Here is a 20,692-nt window from a genome sequence, read left to right as displayed (position 1 = left end):
GAATCTCCGGGTCGTACCGGAACGCACGTACGCGCTTTGTGCTCGGACCCACCCAGGAAGTCCTCTCTTTTCAATTCTTTCACGCCCGACTCAATGTTCTTCGGCTTTTCGTTGATTTTGTCGACTCAGGTGCGCTAGGTGGTTCACACATCCAGTTTTAAAAAAAGTCCACATTCGACCAGAAACGAGTACGTAAAACTAACGGGGCCGTCTCGAGCCACCGGTGCCCCCCGGGCCATTCTTAGTCTCGGAGACGACACATTAGATATCAATGTGATAAAAAAAAACGTTCCGAATACCCACGTTACTTCAGGTTGACACTGGCAGTCAGCTTTTCGGTCTTTTGTACTATGCCGATCTATTGTATGGTCTTCGAGAAGAAATTTATAGAGAGATTAGTTTGGCTTGAATTGTTTCGATGAAGAGCGGGAGGTTGTTTTATTTCACCGTGTGCAACCCGCGGTACCAGAAATCTGTAAACGTGGATTAAGAATCTTTCATTGGATTGTCATAAAATAAACTCTCTTGGTCTTCATCAATAAAACCATTTTCTGTTTCTGCAAAACATAGACATGTGTTGCTGAGAGTAACAAAACATAATCGTCATTAATAAAACAAACGTACATTTCCACATCGTTTTCTTATCAATTTGTTAACTATTTGATCTAACAATCACCGTTATAAGTTAAACATTTTTCTAACTGCATACGAGGATGCCATAGACCACAACCATGGAAAACTAACTGTTAACGTGGCGCATATCAATGTTGTTTCTTTAAAGCTTTACTGCGTAAAATCTACAAGAAGTCATTAACGAATGAACGAACTGCATTATAAGCACATTAAAATGGTGCGGGTACTCTTGTGTAACGCACGCTACATACTATAAAACATCCTTCTTACAGGATTTTTTTTCTGTTGAGTACTATCCTCAGTTAAGTGTTTTAAACTTTTCTTATAATTCTATAAGCAGAAAACGGTTTCAAGTCTATATCACGTAAACATCCAAGTTATCAATGGCTTAACCAGCAGGTTAGGAACAATAAAGAAAAAACAATCAAACTCGTTTTCATTTAACATTCTGGATGACATTAAGAAAATGCAAATATATTCAGTAGATGCTTCTCAATTATATTGGTTATATTCACATTTTAGCATCAACGATAACCATGTTATTAGCACACTATCCGATAACAGATCGTATTTACGACTTTTACACTAAACGAGGAAGAGGCGAGTTTCTAATGGCTCGATGATGTAACCAACTAGATTTGCCCAACCAAACTGTAAGGTCCATAAATATCTTGGTCAGTATGGTACCTAAAGCCGTTTTTTATTGCCAAAATTAGGTACTCGTTCCATTGATCGTTCCAATCCGTCGAAATTTATGGCGCGGCTCACCTTCTAATATCTGCTCGGTCGCAGATAACGACTAGAGATTTTATAGATTTTCACGAATAAAATTAAAATACATTTACATACGTAATGAACTCCTCAGTCTTAGAAGATACGTTTTAAATATGTATTAAGTAACTCGAAGCTGTAATAACGTGTTTGATAGTAGTGATCACTTATAACATTTATTGCTGGTTATTTGCCAATGCGCAAGTGGGTAGCAATCGGTGAATCTGTTTTTTGCATGTTAAAACTGTCGACATGGTGGAAATCTATATATGGTGGAGGTGGAAATCTACAACCTATAATTATTATATGATTGCCTGTGTGTTATTACAGTATCTTGTTAAAAAGTAGTAGTAATAATACCGGATGTCTATGTATTTATTATTAAGGATGTCAAAGTTGAAAAAATAACTTTTGCAAGAATATTTTATGTCAAACAAAATTCTATTAGACGCACAATATGAAAATGGCATCATGGTTCATAGTTGCTTGAAATAATTTACGATAGTAATGAGATCCCTCCTACTAAATGAACATCGACAGTGTACAGTTTAGACCTTAAGACTAACTAAAACTAAAATTAATTCATAATTCTAATTTCATCTAGATGCTTCTATTAAGTATTTGGACAATGACAGAGACCTCAACATTTTTTGAAAACTTCTTATAAGGGCCAAACACTTCTAGAATCAATTTAGTAATGTTTAAGTTATCATACATATATAAGCATACAGAGTAGTTAAATACCCGGAAAGCAGTTTAAAACAGAAAAAACTTTCAAAACTTACCAGATGCCTCTAGAATAATTTTTTTCAAATTGTCAGAAGCCTCTAAAACTCAGATTGAACACAACGCATTTAGCTGTATAAATCTGACAGCAGCGCTCATCGCTACCAACCTAACGAAATGTCAAATCAACGCAAAAAGGTTTTATGTTGGCATGAATTTTCTGACGTCATCCTATTTAAGTTTGAATTACCGTATATGGTATATGTAATAAATTTAAATTGACATTTTTAAAAATCGTTTTTATTTTTCCTGTTTATTGTGCCGAGCAAAGCATTGTACAAAGACTATTTTTGTAATTTTTTAAGATGAAAGAATTCTACGTCAAAAATAACTTTTGGTAATTTTTCAAAAAACCGACCGTTGTTGAAGAAAATTGCATTTTATAATTATCCATTATCCACATACAAATTTCCATTTTTTTTTTAAATTAATAAGTATTTAGTAACAGTTAGCACGCGGAAATGGAAAAATATGGAAAAGGCCTACATTCAGGAGTGTATGAGAACAGGCTGATAAAAAAAAAGAAAAATACTTAGTTAATTGTTAAATTTAATTATGTTAAAAATTATTAAAATCTTATTTTTCTTTTGTGTACATGCTTCCAATTTATTAAAGTTTTCCCCTAAGTTCTCTGTTTTGGCGTACAAGTTAGGGACAAAAACCATTGTCAACATGTTTTATGCAAAATCATTCGACTATATTAAAACAAACTGCATTTTTTAGGACTACTTCTGCCAAAGTTGTCAGTGCGATAAACTGTTCCGGAGATATTAACAAGAAAATATATTATTTTTTCAACTTTGCACCCTGTATTTCGAAAACAATTAAGAGGGTATGCTTATAGGACCTTTTGCTCATATTTTCTGATGTAGGTAAGGTACTATCTCTCCTTACAGTGTGTGACACCCATTCAGGGACATCCTGTATAATATGAACGACACTCTCGTCTACAGCAGGATAGAAAATTAAGGAGGGCTTTGAAACATTATTTTACTTAATTTTGTCTTTTGAAGTTGTTATACCTCAAGACACTACAGTAAGAATGCAGATGATTTTTTGCTGATTTGAAAAAAAATTACCATTTTCTTAACAGTGAAATGATAATTTTCTCTATCTCTGATATACCTGCTTTTAAGTCAAATCGACAAAACTTCAATAACATAATAATTATGAAACTTCACAAATAAGATGCTTTTAATTGATTCAAAAAGTCGAATACGTAAATTATTATATATTTTTCATATTAATCAGCCTTGCACTTCTTGTGTCCATTTGCTTGGAGATTTACTAAGTTTCATGGCAAATTAAAAAAAACTGTTCTCACCATGTGTATCAAGTATGTTGCAATACATGGATTATGTTCTACGCCTGAATTCAGTACTAATCCAGAAACGTATAGTTGACATCTTGCTGAGTTGTATATTACCCTGATAAAGCTCAATATGTTAGACTACTGCTCAAATTGTTTCAACCTAAAAAATATCCTCTAAGAACATCTTTGTCAGTTAATTGAGACTTAGAAAAAAAATGTTCTATTTTTATTAATGTCATTTCGTTTTTGTGATCTCAAACTGATTTAAACATAAACATAATCTAATCTTAAGGAAACGACTAAATCAGGAAGGAAATTAGCCATATTTGCATAATATCAGTTGGATGATCAACTCGTCATGGAAGTTTAGAGCAGGTTCAATTAAAATGAGGAGGCTTACTGCTAGTTACAACGTCTAAAAACCTACCAGGAAACCTTCAGTCATTTATTAAAGGCAAAAAACAATTTTCTTGTTGATTTTGTTTCGATCAATTTGTTTCGTTTCCTTTCAACCATTTCCTTTCACACTTGGTATTTAAAAATGTATTTAGATTTACGTTTATTTAGGCAATAAATTTGTCGAGTACATTCGTTGCAATTAAGTGTAGATTTTTCTTTGTCGATATGGTCAACACATACATTAGACAAGCGTGACGGAAGCGTTGATGATCATAGTAAAAAAGCTTTAAATAGATGACATCAAAAGGCTATAAAATTCGAAATCAGATAAATTTTATTAGAAGAAAAAAAAAACGGATCCTCGTTTCTCACGGTCAATCGGTCAGATAAGCAGCAGTAATTATTATCGAAGATTTCTCTGAATGTTGTAATTTTAGCTAAACACGTCTATAAATTGTGCACGTGTTTCGAAACCGAGGCTTGTTATTTTTTTATCGAGATTGTTTAATATCCGAAGGTAACACCAACAATTAGTTGATCACACAAACATAATAACCGTCAAGTTTTATTGATTGCAATAGAATGCGACTTTTCGGTTATTGCTGACCGACCAATCATTTTCCCGGAAACTAGCGGCAACTAATATGGCCGGTGGCGGCGACGTTTGCTTGTTTATGGGTTGACGTTTGTTTAAATAAAAGCGTCGAACATGCCTCGGAACGGAAGCTAGTTTCTTACGTCTGTGACTTCCTGCAGATCGACAATGGACGCATACTAATCGGATCCGTTCGTTATCCATAACCGACTTTATTTTATCGCGACGAGCCGGAACAGCCCCAAAAAAAGTTTTATACCTGCTTCCCTTCTTTTTTCGTTGCTGGTACTAAAATTTAAAAAAAGTTTGATTTCCTTCATTCCAATCACAAGAATTTTACCCATTTCCACATAAAACAAGTACAGATTTAACAGCAGCAAAAACTGAAATATGTTAATTGACATATCAGTAGTTTTACTTATTATTATTATCTCCGTATGACATAATAGAGACTGATTTTGTATCTGACCGGAGCCATTGATAGTAATATTATACTTAGCATGTACGATGTAATACTGTGATTAACTCCTCTTGTTCTGAATGTTGAATGCTTTCAATTTTTCTCTCAAAATTGTTTAACAACTTATAATCACCTATTAAGGTAAAACTGAAAGACTTCATCCATACAACAAATTCTCATTCAACAACAAGACAACCGCTTTGACCTGTCAATAGAACTTAAAATAGTAGTTACAGGCTCGACTAGGTAATTGATGTGTTGATCGGAGGGCCGGCTGATGATAAATTGTAGTGCAACAACTAGTTAATTTTTAATGAGAATAGTGTAAAGGAGGATGATTAATAATGCTCTTGATGCCTTTTCGTCAGAATCCTGCCGAACCGATTAACGAATTCATTTCTACGCTACCAACGTTGCCATATTGGCTTTCATGTGTTTTTTTTAAATATTTTCAACGGCTTATTCGTACAAACCTAAAAAACTGTATTATGAATCACCATATTATAAAACGATTAAATCTTGAAGGCATTGCACTTTTAATGTGAATAACAAATGGTTGGTAGAAGATGAGAAGACATCTGGGTTTATATTTTGTAGTGTGATCCATATAACGAACACGGTGTTTCACAATGATACTACAAGTGTAAATGTCATAATATTCATTACTGGAACATTTTCAAGAATAACAAAAAAGCTGAAAATTATACATCTATTACATACAATTCTCGAAAAAGTAACTAAAGGTTGTTTACGATCGTTTTGGATCTACCCTATACATTTTGATGCATTTTTAATTGACATTATGTCCTTTGTATATTTTTGACAATGATTTTTCTTTAAAAGCGAGAAATGGCGTTAAAATTAATGGATATTTTTTTCCGCTAAAAATTGTATTCCACCAGATTAAAAACAGAAAAGAAAAGAAGAAGAGTTGATTATAATAGACTTATTTCGTGCCAAATAGTGTATTTTACTAGATTAAATGAAGGAAAATCACAAAGAGAAAAGAAGCGAAAAAGAATTGTAAGAAAGAATTGAAAGTAGAGAAGAAAAGAAGAAGATATTGCAAGAGACCACCGAAACTCTCGAACAGAACAGAAGAGTAGAAAACAGAATAGAAACGTAAAAAGAAAGAAAAGGTCTCAAAATTAACTGACTTTATTTGCATGCCAAAAAGTGTATTCTAGGCTTAAGTGTAAAAACGGCGCCAAAAGTAGTGGATATGATTTATGTGCGAAAAAATATAGGATCTACAATATTCAAAAAAAAAGGAAAGAAAAGAAGAAGAGCTGGAAAGAAAAAAGATAAGAAGAATAAATGACAGGAAGGAAAGAAAAACAAACGTAAAGAAGAAAAGAGGAAAGGCCTCAAAATTAACATACTTATTTTCTCGCCAAAATTGTATTCTATCTATTTGACTATTTTAAATCAGTTACCCTGGATATTATTACGTTATTAGATTCAGCTGTTCAAAGTCTAATTTACTACCTATTCTGTACTGTACAAAAGGCATTTTTTTAAAATGTGAAAGTAAAGACAAAAAAATCACTATTTAAAATAGGCCACCTTGTATATTATTACGTCAGTCGATTTAGCTTTTCAAGGTCTACTTTAGAGTCTACTATCTGCTATTCCAAAAATATACAGTTCCCGGGATATACAGGGTGAAAATTTCAACAGAAAACGAAAAGACAAAATTGTTACAACATTTAGAGTAATTTTGAACATTTAAGCTAAAAATTTTGCTTAAACTGTTATTTTATTACACAGGGACACAGAATGTCGCTAAAAAATGCGGAAATAATGTTTTCACAAATGCTTAAGTCTTAAAAATATTATGTTTTCATTCCTAACATAACTTTTTTTAACCAAAGTTTATTTATCGCAAAAACGGCAATCATTTTTACTGGGTTTTACTGTGTCACGTAAGCAGAACTTTGCAAAAATTTATGATAACCAGTCCAGAACTGGATTTTCTTCTCGAGTTTACAGCTTTTAGCACCTGCATTATGGTAAGAATTATTTCCTTGTCGCAAAAGAAAACAGGAACGTAATTTTTTCGTTTTACGCACTGTGTTTGAAAAGCTATTAGAGTCAAATTACTGATGCAAAAACTGTGGCAAAACGTCGCCGCTAATCTTCACCTGTAATAACTTATCGCAAACGGCCGTTTTACGACTTTTATAATTAACTGGCAATATAACTGACAGTATAAATGTGTGTCTTTATGTTATAGGCGTTGTCTCGTAAACCACAACATGCTAATATTAGTTCGTTTTTTTGCAGCGTACTTTTTTGATGTGTATTAGAGAACCAAACACCATTGCGAAATCTTAAATTATCTCTTTCGTGTTGCTGCTTTATAGTCGGATTTTTATCGGACTATTAATTGTGAGATAGAAAAATATAAATTACGGAGAATCTTGTCTAATGTCGGGTTGGATATTTGAGAATTTGTGGATGGTTTGGCAAAAGCTCCGTTACCGACTCATAAAAGATAGTCCGCACCAATAATTTTTTTGACTCTATCTTAGAACAAGGTGTACAGTTATAGATAGAACTGGGGCCTAATTCTTGAAAACAGGGAAAGGAAATCTCAGGAGAAGTTTTGATAGAATGTAACAGAAGAAGCTGACAATAACGGGTCCTTGTCACATTCTACAGGTCTTTCTCTTGATAAGTCCAATTATTACAGTGACATACGTTAAAATTAGGATTCATTCAGTTTTGATTACAAATTTTCAAAAACCGTTATTGCATTATTTATTTGCAACAATCATATGATGAGATGGTTAAAACTATACTAAACATAGAATATATTAATAGATCTCTGTTAAGCCCTTTAATTCTACATCAGAATTAATTACGTTATTAAAGGTGATGTGAACCATTATTATGGTTGCCATCATCTTCTAACGTATAAAAAACTAAAAAACCAAGTGTTTTTTTTATAAATAATATGCCCTGTCTAACAAACTCTCTTCTTTCAAAAAAAAAATCAAGATACATGTTAAACACATTTTTATTGTTAGTTGGTGCAAATGACATCTAACCAAAACCGTATGCTGTTACAACACATAAAACACTACGACATGTCAACGAAGAAGAATTTAAATAATGACCCAGCCGAATACATTATTTCATTAAAACCTAAGGTTTCCTTTTAAAGGTCAAGGCTGGCATAGACTGAACAAAAATACTTGTCTTGATCGTTTCGTTTCCGATCACCTGCCATTATAAATCAAAATGTTTTTTCACGCATGCCCGGACTACCACCGTAACTCAATCCGTATGTGAACGTAAAAAAATCTAACAACAGGTGTAAAGGAGATATCAAATGCGATACGCAAACAGAACCGTCAGTTAGACAGGCAATAAAAACAGGTGAAGATCCTGTTGCACCTGAAGATTTTGGTTAGAATGAAGAACAGAAGAATTTGTCAGTGAATTGATCTGTAAACAAAATGTTTGGTTACGTTATTAGGACTCTGTTGTTGCTTACTTACGTCATAGGTTTTATCTACCATATTTTTTCGGAAGAATATTGTTGTTATCCCATAGAGAATCTTTGGACTATGCATGGACATGGATACCTAAAACTACATAAAAATGTTGGTTTATTATGGATAATAGATGAGTCTTGTTCCTTAGACCAAACTGTACCCATGTGTTACTTATAAACTTATTTCGGTTCTTAGGGATTTAATAATCAAAGGTTATCGCCTACTGAAATCGTTAATAACGTAAGGAAAAGACAACAGTGGGATGGGACTCTCCTCTTAACACTGCCAGCGTGTTGTTTTAATGACTCAACCGTGCATTTTTTCTTGGTTATAATGTATGGCGTTAATTACCCTACAATAAATAATAAATTAACAATACGTTATGCGTAATTGATGAGATGGCAAGAAATAATATCGGTCACCTTTTTGCGCGATTTGCTGATCCTCGATTATCTAGAAACCACGTGAGGGGGCTATGGCAATCGTTCTGCAATCCATTTTTCAAGCAATTAATCAATCAACACTAATTTTATTTAAAAGCTAATTGCCCGGTAAGAACACATCAGTAATATTAATGTAAAATATGCACAAGTCTTTATCAATATTCGCTTCGGACTTGTCGTCGGTTTTGAACTGACAATTTTATATTCAAATTTAACTGGCCGAAACGTATCATTAATAATTAATAGATGTAGTTATTAATTAGCAAAACTGTTAAGAGCAATCAACGGATAATTGCGATAAGGAGGGAACAGTTTAATGCGCGTGTTTGATTTAATTTTGTTTTGACGTCAGAAATACTCTATTTGTGTCATATGTGGAACATGGTCTTAAATATTGAAAATGTCAACTGGAAAATGTGTTTACCACAAAATTAGTTATTACGCTTCAAGTGAGTAGATTGATTTAAATCAAGTGAAAATTCTCAGAGGTAGACTAAGATAGATTAGAAAAAGATTTCTCCTCCTATTCTTTCCTCCGCCAACGATAGATGGAGGAAAGAATAGGAGGCCCATATGCAAAGATGGTTGTTTAGGGCTGTTTAGATAGATAGATAGAGAGACAGAAAAAGACCTCGTACCGGGGCCATATAATGAAAAACGACAAATACAACTAATAATTAGAGGAAAGGTAGAAGGCCGGAAAGGAGTAGACAGAAGAACAATATCATGGCTCCGTAACATCAGAGCTTGGACGGACATGAACGTTCAACAATTTTGAATTTTGATGCTGTAATCGCAAACCTCCAGTAATGGGGTACACCAGAAGAAGGAAAAGATAGGTACAGTACTCTTTCACAGAAGAAAGAGAGAGAAGAAAGCCAGATATTCCTCAAAATAGTGCAGTTGGAAAATATACCAAAAAAGACAGTGGTTTTTATACTACTTCTGAATGGAGAATTTTTATTTACTGCATTTTAGACCAGCGGCTTAAAAGGACAAACTTTGAAAAGAAATGATATCGATTATCAGAAGACACTAAACAACTCATGTGTGTTGAAAGCTCCGATTAACTTCCGTAAGCTTCCAGTTTCAAAAATGCAAAAAATCCACCTTCCACTTCAAAAATGCAATTGAAGCCTTATTCGAATCAAAATTCGTTCCATGAAAAGATTGTAAATGTATCTAATAATATTTTCCAGAAAACTAGTCTTAGTTAAACTGTAAAATTAGTTCCTAGAATTAAGACAAAAAAATCAAACTAACAAGAAACAATTTTTTTGTTAAACTTTAAGATTAAATAAAAATACAGAAAATTGATTCCCATAATTAGGTTGCAAATCAAGTTCATATCAGAGCGTTGAAGCAAAATTTATCCATCAGACTAATTTTAGCTTTTTCGAAAGCCACAACTATAAAAGTTCCGTGGAAAAGTTAATTTACATGCAAATATTACATGGATGTGATAAAAAAGAGAACTACGTGAATTAGCTATACGAAAAATTAAGTTAAATTAGAATGACGTCACAAATTTCAAAACCTTGTGCCAATATAAATGACAACCAGTTCTTTATAGGAATACTCTTGATTTTTCTACATTTTGTACAAATATCACTATTTAGTTACTATTATGTTCAACAGTATAATTTATATACTTAGACCTAAAATTATAGATTGTCTGTTTTAATAACACTTTGGGTACCACACTACTGCTCACTAATTATACTTGGGTAATATTAATTACAGCTTTAAAGTGGTACGCCTTGTGAACCTAGAAAAACTACCGCATAATTGGTGGGCATCTGTAATTGGTGGCTACTTACCAGCCACGCGTTGATATGGCTAACCTAAATGACCAGCTTTCAAAGTACTATCGACCTCCTAATCAATTTAAGGACGTTATTACGGTTTGAATTAACCGCTTTCAGTACTATTTGATAAAATGTTGCCCATGTAACCGCAATACACATGGATTTTAATCAATTTAGCCAAACTGTCGGCACGTACTACATAACCTTAAGCAATTCTATATCAATCGCTGTGGTTTCCTTCCACATGTAATCGCGTCTGCGAGTGGGTGTAGCGGTACCTTTATCACTGACGGAAATTTAAAAGTTTAAAAGGAAATCCTAAGAAACCAGATAAAACAAATTATTAATAAATTAATTAGCTCGTTAAGTCAGTTTGACTGAAGTTCACCCACATGGTACTAGATTCCTCAATTAAAAGGATATATCTATGGTTCCGCTAACAAGGAGGCGCAGCAATTTTTATGATTTACCGCCACGCAATCGTGTGCGTTGGTAATTATTATGGTATTGTTTTATTTTCTATGGGTTGCGTGAAAAGCCGCGAAAAACGCCAAGGATTCTCGTTATAGTTTATCATTGGGCTGTAGCATTTTAGACCGTGACCACTTCATAATTAAAGGGGTCGTTCATGTGATGAGAACTGATTTTCTCTTGCTTCATGGTAGGTCTGACGGACATTGTCTTCATTATGTCTGAGAACAGTTGTATACTTCAAGACTAATTTGATCAACATGTTTACCCAATGCAAAATACTCCAAACTGATCAGTGCATCAGGACAAAAACAAATATGAATATTAAACTTCACTGACCAATGATTCAGTCAGTCAGTGAAATAAACATTGAACATTTAGATTTTTATTAATTTAAGCGGTTGCAGAGAACTGAAGATGGCGTCCTCTAGAAGCTGCAACTAAAATAATACGCAACTTGAATTCCTGAACTCCGAATTCCAACTCAACTTAACAAAATTCTGTGGTAGTAGCAAAACTAGTTAAAAATGTTTTAGAAATAGACAAATCTATATTTTAAACTATGACACCCTGTATGTCATGCCAATACAGCAGCCCAAGTTAAAAAAAAGTATTATAAAATTAAATTTTTTTTTGATGTAATCTGATTATTTATGATATGTACTCTACTCTGTATTTCAGATGAAGGTTGAGCTGAAACCTTTTCAACAGAGGTTTTGAACTACTTACCATGTGGTACCTGTTATTTTTAATTGAAAAATTAGTTTTACGAAAAGTTCTGTTGCCTTCTGCTGGTTTTTATATACAGAGTTATACAAAAATAACATGTCATCATTAAATTGAATATTTGTAAATTGAAACACCTGTCAAATAACCTAAAATTCAAATATCTTCGACACTTTTTTAGATATTTTCCTTATCATCAAGATACAGGGTTTCGGTTTTGCGACTTTGGGCTATTTGTTTTTAAATTAAACATGGCGTCAGCAGATTTTTTGTTTTAAAGATACAGGGGAATATTATGAAATATTGGAATTCGATTAGAATCATATAAATAATTTTTGAGTTAGCGCTGCTATCTCAGATAATTTTAAACTTTTTGAAGTAGTTAGAGCGGATTCGTATAGATATTTATCCGTAGAATCCAGTGACGGACTCAGTCATTTTCCAGCTCACCTATAGGCCAAAAAATTTATTAATCCAAATTCATGTGTTTAATTTATTATGAGTAAAAAGTAATTAAAATGAAAGCATTGGTAACATATTTTAATTTTGAGGATTATTTATTTATTACTTTTATGATTGGATTGTTTAGTAGTTGTTGTAGATTGCATGACTTTTAGTTGAAATTTAGATATTTTTTTAATTCATTTTGTTTCTTTTTTGTCCATACTTATATTTACTATTTAACTTTAAATATTGCTTTTTAATCCTTATTAAAAATTACACTACACCCATTATTTATAAATTTGAATTTTTCAAGATTCAAATTTGGTTCAAATGTTCTCTAGAGATGAAAAAATAATAATTATTAATAATAATCGAATTAGATGCTACAAGGCGTCCATTAGCTAGAAACAACTTTATCTTAAAATGTTTGTAAAATGAAATTATTTTATCATTACAATGTCGAAAAACAAATAGGGATAAGGAATATAAACTAAAAAACAAATAAAATTAAAAATGTTATAAAATAAATCTTGCAAAAAAAATAAAAAAAGTTTTAACACTGCATCCCTGGCGGGGATCGAACCCGCGACCTTTGGATTAGAAGTCCAACGCGCTATCCTCTGCGCTACAGGGACATTGAAGCAATAGTTCATCTACGCTGTTTACTTACTACAAGCAAAATTGTAGTTAAATATGATTTTAATAATGCAAATATCTATTTGTTACTTTATGAAACGTGAAAATGAAAACAAAATCATAGATTTATTTTTTAAAAAGTATAAAAATTAAATAATACTATAATATTTTATACTATACAGAATTTCCTATAGGCATTTGACTTAACTAAAATTGATAATTAAATGTACAGAGTGTCTCAATATCATACATCTAAGTATTACACAAACGACAGTTAAAAACAACATAAAGTTACTGTTGATTTTTTGCAATGTTGTGAATTCTTTTGTAATCTGAATGTTAGTATATTTTTATAATTTTACCTGTGGAACTGAAATATTGAGATATGAAGCATAATTTTCAAACTTCAAAGATTTTTCATTTCTCTAAGGCTCTTTAGTCACAGCAAGAGTTAAGTCACATTATTCCTAAAAAATTGGTTTTTACCAAAATCTAGCAACTGAAATCTCAGCTAGAGATAATAGTAATTGAATCTAATAAACGGTCCAATCAGAATAGGGTATAGATATATAAATGGGCAGCCATCAATCACGACCAGTCAAAAAATGAAAAAAGATTAATTAGACAAGAAGCAATTTTTAAGCGTTAAATAAACCCATTTATCTTGCACAAAGCTAATATTTAGTGAACTCTCTCGAGTTTTGGTTTTGTGAACAAGACATATGTGAGTTTCGGAATTAGCTCTGCGGGATATCGTCGAAGATTATTCTTTTTTCCTTTCTTTTATACTTTCTAGACTGGGAGATGTAACGATATTTTGGCCCAATAACCTATAAAGTTATGGGGAGCAGGTATCTTTCCATCCCAGGTATACTAGAAATAAAGGCCAACATGTTTTTTTACCAATTAAACTGGAACAATGCAGTATGACCAAAATGATGAAATCCCCATTGACGTACCATCAATTTACGTTGTATTTGCTTTAATTATTGTCGTCTCTATTTCACATCTGTCTCCTAATAGTAAAAACGTTTGTTTATTTACGGTATCTATTGACAGGAGCTCAACAGCAAACACCAGTTGTTTGACATTCTTCTAAATAACCTCCATAAATATCCGGATTTTGGTGACTAGCTGTCTACCTTGTGGCTTTTCCCAGGGGTGTATCAGCACGTTATAAGCCGATACGCTTATTAAAATCGCTTATTTGTCGGTAAAGAAGTTATTTTTTTTGTCTTTTTTGTTTTATCCTACAACAGTTTATACAGTGAACAGATAGAACTGTGAAAAATAACTCTATTCTTCATATAAAGTGGTGGGAGTGGCTCAAAGTTTGCTTTGAAAGAATTGAAATATCTCGGAAACGGCTGATCATGCAACGGCTGATCGGCAAATGTTTGCAAATTGTTGTAAAATGCATACCTTTCATGCAGCTCCAGATGTCTTAAAAACGTTTTTTGAAATTCAAAATAACGGTTTTACTGTGAAAGACCCCTTAAGAAGGCCTTTTTCATGCTTTCAATGATCTGAGACGGTCAAATTAGTATATAATCTCCAAATAGCACTTTACGACAATTTGTAAACATTCTATGAAGCTTCAGAATTCTTAAAAATTTTTTTTTTTTTATTTAAAATTAACGGTTTTTTAATGTTCTTTAAAACACTACTCAAGAAGGTCTTTTTAGGTTTTTAGTTTTCTGAGACAACAAAAATGGCACAAAATCACTAAATTGTGCAACCTTTTCCAAACCCTCCTTTTCCCCAAAAAATGTCATTTGAAATTGAAAATAACAGTTTTTTGTGCTTTCAGTGGCTTGGAACCATGAAATTGGTACAAAATTACCAAATTGCACTTTACAACCATTTGCAAACCTTCCACGTAGCTCCAGGGATTTTAAAAATGTTTTACCAATTTCAAAATAACGGTATTTTTATGGAAAACTCTTCTAAGACCCTTTTTGAAGGGTTTTCATGTTTTCAGTGGCTTGGAACCATGTAATTGATACAAAATCATCACATTGCACTTTACAACCGTTTGCATACCTCCCATGCAGTTCCAGACGTTTTAAAAATGTTTTTTCTATTTTAAAAGAACGGTTTTTCTATAAAAAGTTTTGCTAGCGGTATGGGACGATGAAATTGGTACAAAAGAAAATTGGCAAAACATTTTTAAGACCTTTGGAGCTGCATGGAAGGTATGCAAATGGTTGTAAATTGCAGTATGGTGATTTGGTATCAATTTTTTGGTTCCAAGCCACTGAAAGCGTGAAAAGACCTTCTTAAAGAGTCTTTGAAGAGTTTTCCATAAAAATACCGTTTTTCTCAAATTGACTTAATCTTCACTGCACTTCCTTAATATAAATTAGTGTGTCAGGGTAAAAAAACCTGAAAAAATATTATTTCTTATACTTTAAGGATTTTAGAATGTTTATCAATTTGCATCTAATTGCAAAGTGACAACTAAAACACAAATTGCAATTTGTAATAAATGAAAATAATATCTTTTTATAAGTGTTGGTTTATTTAAAAATTTTCCTACTCACTCAAATTTAAATAAAGGTTTTGTTAAAGTGATACTCTTTCTATGGTCTGTATAGGAAGTTCTGAAGTAGATTGCTGCAAGCTGATTGTAATATCAATTTCTTCATAGGTCAAAGTATGCCATCTGAGTGTATAAATTTCTCGAAACGCCCTGTATAACGTAAAAGGCGAACGATTTATGACGATTCCTGGAGCGAACAAGGATCGAACAAATACACGTAGAGCCTCTGTCTGGAGCAAGAGCATGTTGTCGGGGAGTTATGGAGGCGCGGATCTGTGTGAACATGGCTTTATCTTCGTTATTAATGGCCCTGTTGCTGCGTTATGAAGTCATTTTTCGCCGTAAAGGGCCGGAATAATTTAGACATCGGATTGTTGCGCAGGTACGACACCTTCGTTCCATTTTGCCACCGAGTAACACTCGTACAAAAGAGCTCACTTAAAAATTCTATTGATATTTATAAGGTTTTCTTCGCTTAATGCAAAAAAGACCGTAGGACGTGTGCAAGCATACATTAAGTAGGTAAAAGCAAAAGCGTTTAGTGGTTTCTAGATTTCAATAGGCTTGTGCTAAATGGGGTAAACTCTTAAACCTCGATAAAAACCGCTAACAAAAAGCTCGTCTAAATATTGATTCTCATAAATAGATCGGGTGGAAAAACAGACACAGATACAAGCCGGATTCTGTACTGACCGTTACATATAAGAAGAAGGGTCATAAAAACCGTGTGTTGACCAGTCTAGTTTTTCATAGAAACCTGATTAGGTCCATTGTGACCCCCTCGGAGATGAGATGATCGGATGCTGACCCTGGAAAAAATAACGTCGTGCTACCGCTGGACCCTTTTTGTCCCTATATCTTGTGATATTGTCTAAGGTCCGGTTATTTTTCTGCTTTTCAAACTAGTTTTATAACGGAAAAAGTACTGTGTGATTTACTTAAATTTATGATATCCAATTTAGTATTATTACAATTGAGCAAAATTTGATGTTGTAGAATCTTATTTTAACAAAATATCATTTGCAACGGAAACTTCTATAACATCAAGAAATTATATTTTCAAAACAAACTTTATAGTTGTTTTGTGTCAATAATATGACATGTAACTATAATTAAATGGTAATTTGGTAACGATCGTAAACGATAACGTTATTAATATTTCAGTGTGGATAGAAAAATGTACAGAAATCTGACTATAGTAAGATGACGTTATTAGATGGTTTAAATGGTTTTAGAGGACTCTGACAATTTTGAAATGAAAAACTTAAGATATAGAAGTTTTTTGTGTATTCTCTTGTATTTTCAAAATGATTTCAGAAATATTTAAAGATTTTTGGATAGTTTAAAGGGCGTTAGAGAGTTTTGGCAATAAACAATTAATTTCTCCTGGCATCCGACAATTATAATGAACTATTGGAAGGATTAGAAGTTATTTGAAGTTCTCTCCAAAAACTATCATATATTGGACATATTTTAAAGGGAAATTGAGTTTGTTCAGCGTCAGGAAAGAAGAGAAGAAGAATGTGTTAAAATTATTGAGCTGGCTAATTTATCCGAAATGTTGCAAAAATTAAGCACGCGAAAAGAAATTAAGGACGATTTCCGAATTTGCTTCAAACTTTTTACTGAAGTAGTTCTAGGTTATTAATAAATATTCAAAAAATTTGAATTGTAAATAAAAGTTTAAGAATCTACCGACAAGGCCGAATGAGCATCAGTTTATAAAATTTTGAATATGCTTAAACAGTATTTAGTAAATTAATTCAAAAATTCTTTGATATTTTAGTAGACAGCTCGAATCGAATAGGAAGATTTATGGAGTTGTTCTGTTTATATTATCGCCTATAACATTTGCATGAATTGTGCTTAAAACTGTACTTTTATTAATAGACTTAGCCTTAACGCATTATAGGATCTGAAAAATTTCATATTTCATATAGACGATATGGATCATATTTGAGGCATTTTTATAGTATCTAATAAGAATCTTTAGAATAAATTGACATGATCTTCAAAGAGATAGCCATAACCAACCAGCCACAAACATTTCTTCTTTCATATTTTTTTGTTTGTTTAGAAATGTTGGTAGTCAAGGTCTACATACACCAACCAAGATGATGTTTGGTTGCTTCTAAGAATAATATATTCTAGAAAACTCTCAGACATTTAGGATCAATTAAATATCTGAAATTCATGAAGAAGCTTCTCAATAACAATATCTTAAGTAGCTTTAGCAAAAGACCACCAAGCCGTTCAATGGAACGTAAACGAGGTGACAATAGCGACCATTTAAATTTTAATACTTAATGGTAATCCCATTGTTGGTAACAGTAAACAAGCTGCTGGGCGGATCTCTAATCTGATATCTAGCATGTTTTACTATCTTGCAGGTAAATCGCTAGGTTTGGTGTATTGTTAAAGAGTGTGACAAAGAGCCGAAGGAACATCACCTCTGGTTCTTTGTGCTCTCGTGTAAAACGCAGTTAATTGTTAACTATTCCCGTTGACCTAGAAAATAATCAATAGCTAAACCCATGCGACCTTGATTTGCACTTGGAACAACAGGCTTTTAAAGCGAGTTTTCTTGGTAAAATATTTTATATTATTTAAGTGGACGTCATTACGCAACCCACATGCCTTCATGTTGATATAAACAATTGCTATTATTGTACTTGCGAGTTAGACTTCTTATATTAGTCTCGTATCAAACAATGCTATCCAATAATAATAATAATTATTAGCTGGTACCTTACACAATTTATAATATTGTTTGATTTTTTCTCACTTCAGTGGATTTTCTAAGATAAAGATCGAGGTCGTACAGTCTGAAGAAACCAAGAAACCCGACCCGACGAACGGGTTAACTAACTGTTTGTTGCCACTCAAACATTTTTATGGCCACTCTGGGGCATTTTTGGCAATTTGCGTCCGCCGTATCTAACGAAGCCAAACACTTTATGAATCTCTCTGGGTGTTTTATGGGTGATATAAATTTTCGATACGAAGACTCTCGCGCTTCCACGTCAAACAGCTGAATATTTTTCTATCCAAATTACCATTCACTTATATGACATGAAAAGCCGTTGTGATTTGTTACTCGCATGCTGAGAAAGCGTTTATAACACTACATTGGTTGGATGTATAGTAAAAGAGAAATTCGAAGATACGGTCAGATTATAAAACTTTAAAAAATAGGTTTTTACTGTAATTCCTACCGGCAAAAGTCTTTGACATTGCTTTTCTTGAATAAGTCATGTTTAATCTAAGACTTGATAAACTGTACTTGTTTATTCGACTTGCAGGAACAGAGTAAGTTGTGATCTCCCACTCAGTACTATACAAACATGTTTTACTGGAAACCTTTACTAATGAGACAAATCTCTTAGGAAGTAATTAAGTTTTGATCGTTTTTGGAAAAGAGGAAATTGTTTTTAATTTAAAATATTGAAATATAAAATTCGAAATAATATCACATAGCAACTACATTTACAGAGTGCCCCAGAACAAAAACCACCTAGTAAAAACTACTTGAAAATTTGACAACATAGTAGAGTCAGTAAGACTCAATGTTATGACACTTATTATACGGGAATAGGTTTCAACTTGCTTAATTTAAGCGGAACACTTTGTATGTTATTACATTTATGACTATTTTGGCAATTCTAATAGAGAGCCACAGCTTGTATTAAATAAACTGAAATAGAACAATACGGCAATGTTCTGTAATTTTTAATTTTGACAGTTGACACAAAACTGGAAACAGTAAAAATTGACACGTGCCAAGCTTTGCTATTATACCCTGACTATAAAAAGTTAAATGAGAAACATGCAAACAGGTTTTGCTCTTTCTCAATCTGGTTAGATGCTATTGGTAAATTGTAAACATTTCATTTTTCAAGCGTCAAAATCATGAAAACAATTGAATATACTACTCATAGGTTATGATGCACATACTATATACTTCAAAAGATGTTTCATCTAAAATGAGTGATTCCAGTATAACCAGCAGTACCATAACAACATTTTAGTTGGATTGGTGTTGGATGATAACTTGGCTATATTTTTCAAAACTTTTCTTTTCGAAGCCTTTCTTATATCGATTAAAGTTAGGTTAGGTTAGGTTGGGTAAGGTAAATGCAAGTTTTCTAAATCCTTTTACAAAAAAAACAGATCTAAACAAACTTGAGGACAAAGTCATATTTGTTAAAGAAAGGTTATATTGATTACATGCAAGATTACATGCCATTTACTTATTATCGTGCGCTAATCCACTTCTTTTTTCTATACCTACTAATATATCATACATTCCACAGTACAAACCAAGCCTTTTAATTACAACGTCCCAATGAAAGGTGATTCTTTCATAATGCGATTGTTAATAATAAAAATATATCTAAGAAGCCTGTAATATTAGTTGCCAAACTAGTATAGTAAAGATGAGTGCAGATGTGCGGCATTTACGTAAATATCAGTACAGTGAGTAGTTTGTGATTGGTAAAATCACTCACTAAAATTTTTGCAAATACTGAAAGTGTGTACTCAGAATACAAAAATTTTAATCAAACAATCCTGAGATTAAATCATCATAGTTCAGTTGCATACGCATTAGAGTAATCCCAAAAACCTTCTCATCATAGTCTTCTGTGATCCATTACGACAAAAAACCAAGATCATCTCTAAAAAACGTTATTTTACTAACCTTTGGCCTATCATCTCCGGACGGGTTTGGTCTAAGGAACTGACCGAAGCAACGGTCGTTTTTCTATTGAGACCATTGTCCAACAGCATCCCTCCGTTTCTTATCTAGGTTCGGTGTTTCTTTTGATTCACCGACACCGGTAGGAGCAAATGTCACTTCTTTTGTTGACCGTTGGAAAAACTCAGTTAACATCTGTTCTACTTGCTCAATTTATAGTTCCTTGAGGTTGAGAGCAAATTATTACGTTTTAAAAGCCAATTTCCCATGGAAAACTTGTCATCCTCAATTGAACGGGTGTTTTTATTGTTGTGGGGATAGAAAAAGTCTCACGGTGAAATGCCTGCATCTTCCCATTTGAAATTCCATAATTTTGCATAATATTGAATTTGTATAATGGTGTTATGGAGTAGCAAGTACTAAACTCACCTGTACCATTTAAATCTTCTCACAGGTCCACTTTGGGG

General features: G+C 32.8%; 1 long non-coding RNA gene and 1 other non-coding gene across 2 annotated transcripts; both read right to left on the bottom strand.

Moving 5' to 3' along the window:
- Positions 1-7,961: 7,961 nt before the first annotated feature.
- Positions 7,962-20,486, bottom strand: LOC145728505 (uncharacterized). Its single transcript, XR_014178097.1, has 3 exons — positions 20,229-20,486; positions 8,463-8,555; positions 7,962-8,409 (listed from the first exon to the last, which is right to left on the bottom strand). It is a non-coding gene; the product is annotated as an uncharacterized LOC145728505 (long non-coding RNA).
- On the bottom strand, positions 12,914-12,986 carry TRNAR-UCU (transfer RNA arginine (anticodon UCU)). Its single transcript has one exon. It is a non-coding gene; the product is annotated as a tRNA-Arg (tRNA).
- Positions 20,487-20,692: the final 206 nt, after the last annotated feature.

Source organism: Ips typographus, linkage group LG4 (genome assembly GCF_016097725.1).
Source record: "Ips typographus isolate SLU linkage group LG4, UJ_Ityp_2.0, whole genome shotgun sequence".
Taxonomy (NCBI): Eukaryota; Metazoa; Arthropoda; class Insecta; order Coleoptera; family Curculionidae; genus Ips; species Ips typographus.
Note: the sequence above shows the minus strand (reverse complement) of the source record. Positions and strands in the feature narration are given on the sequence as shown.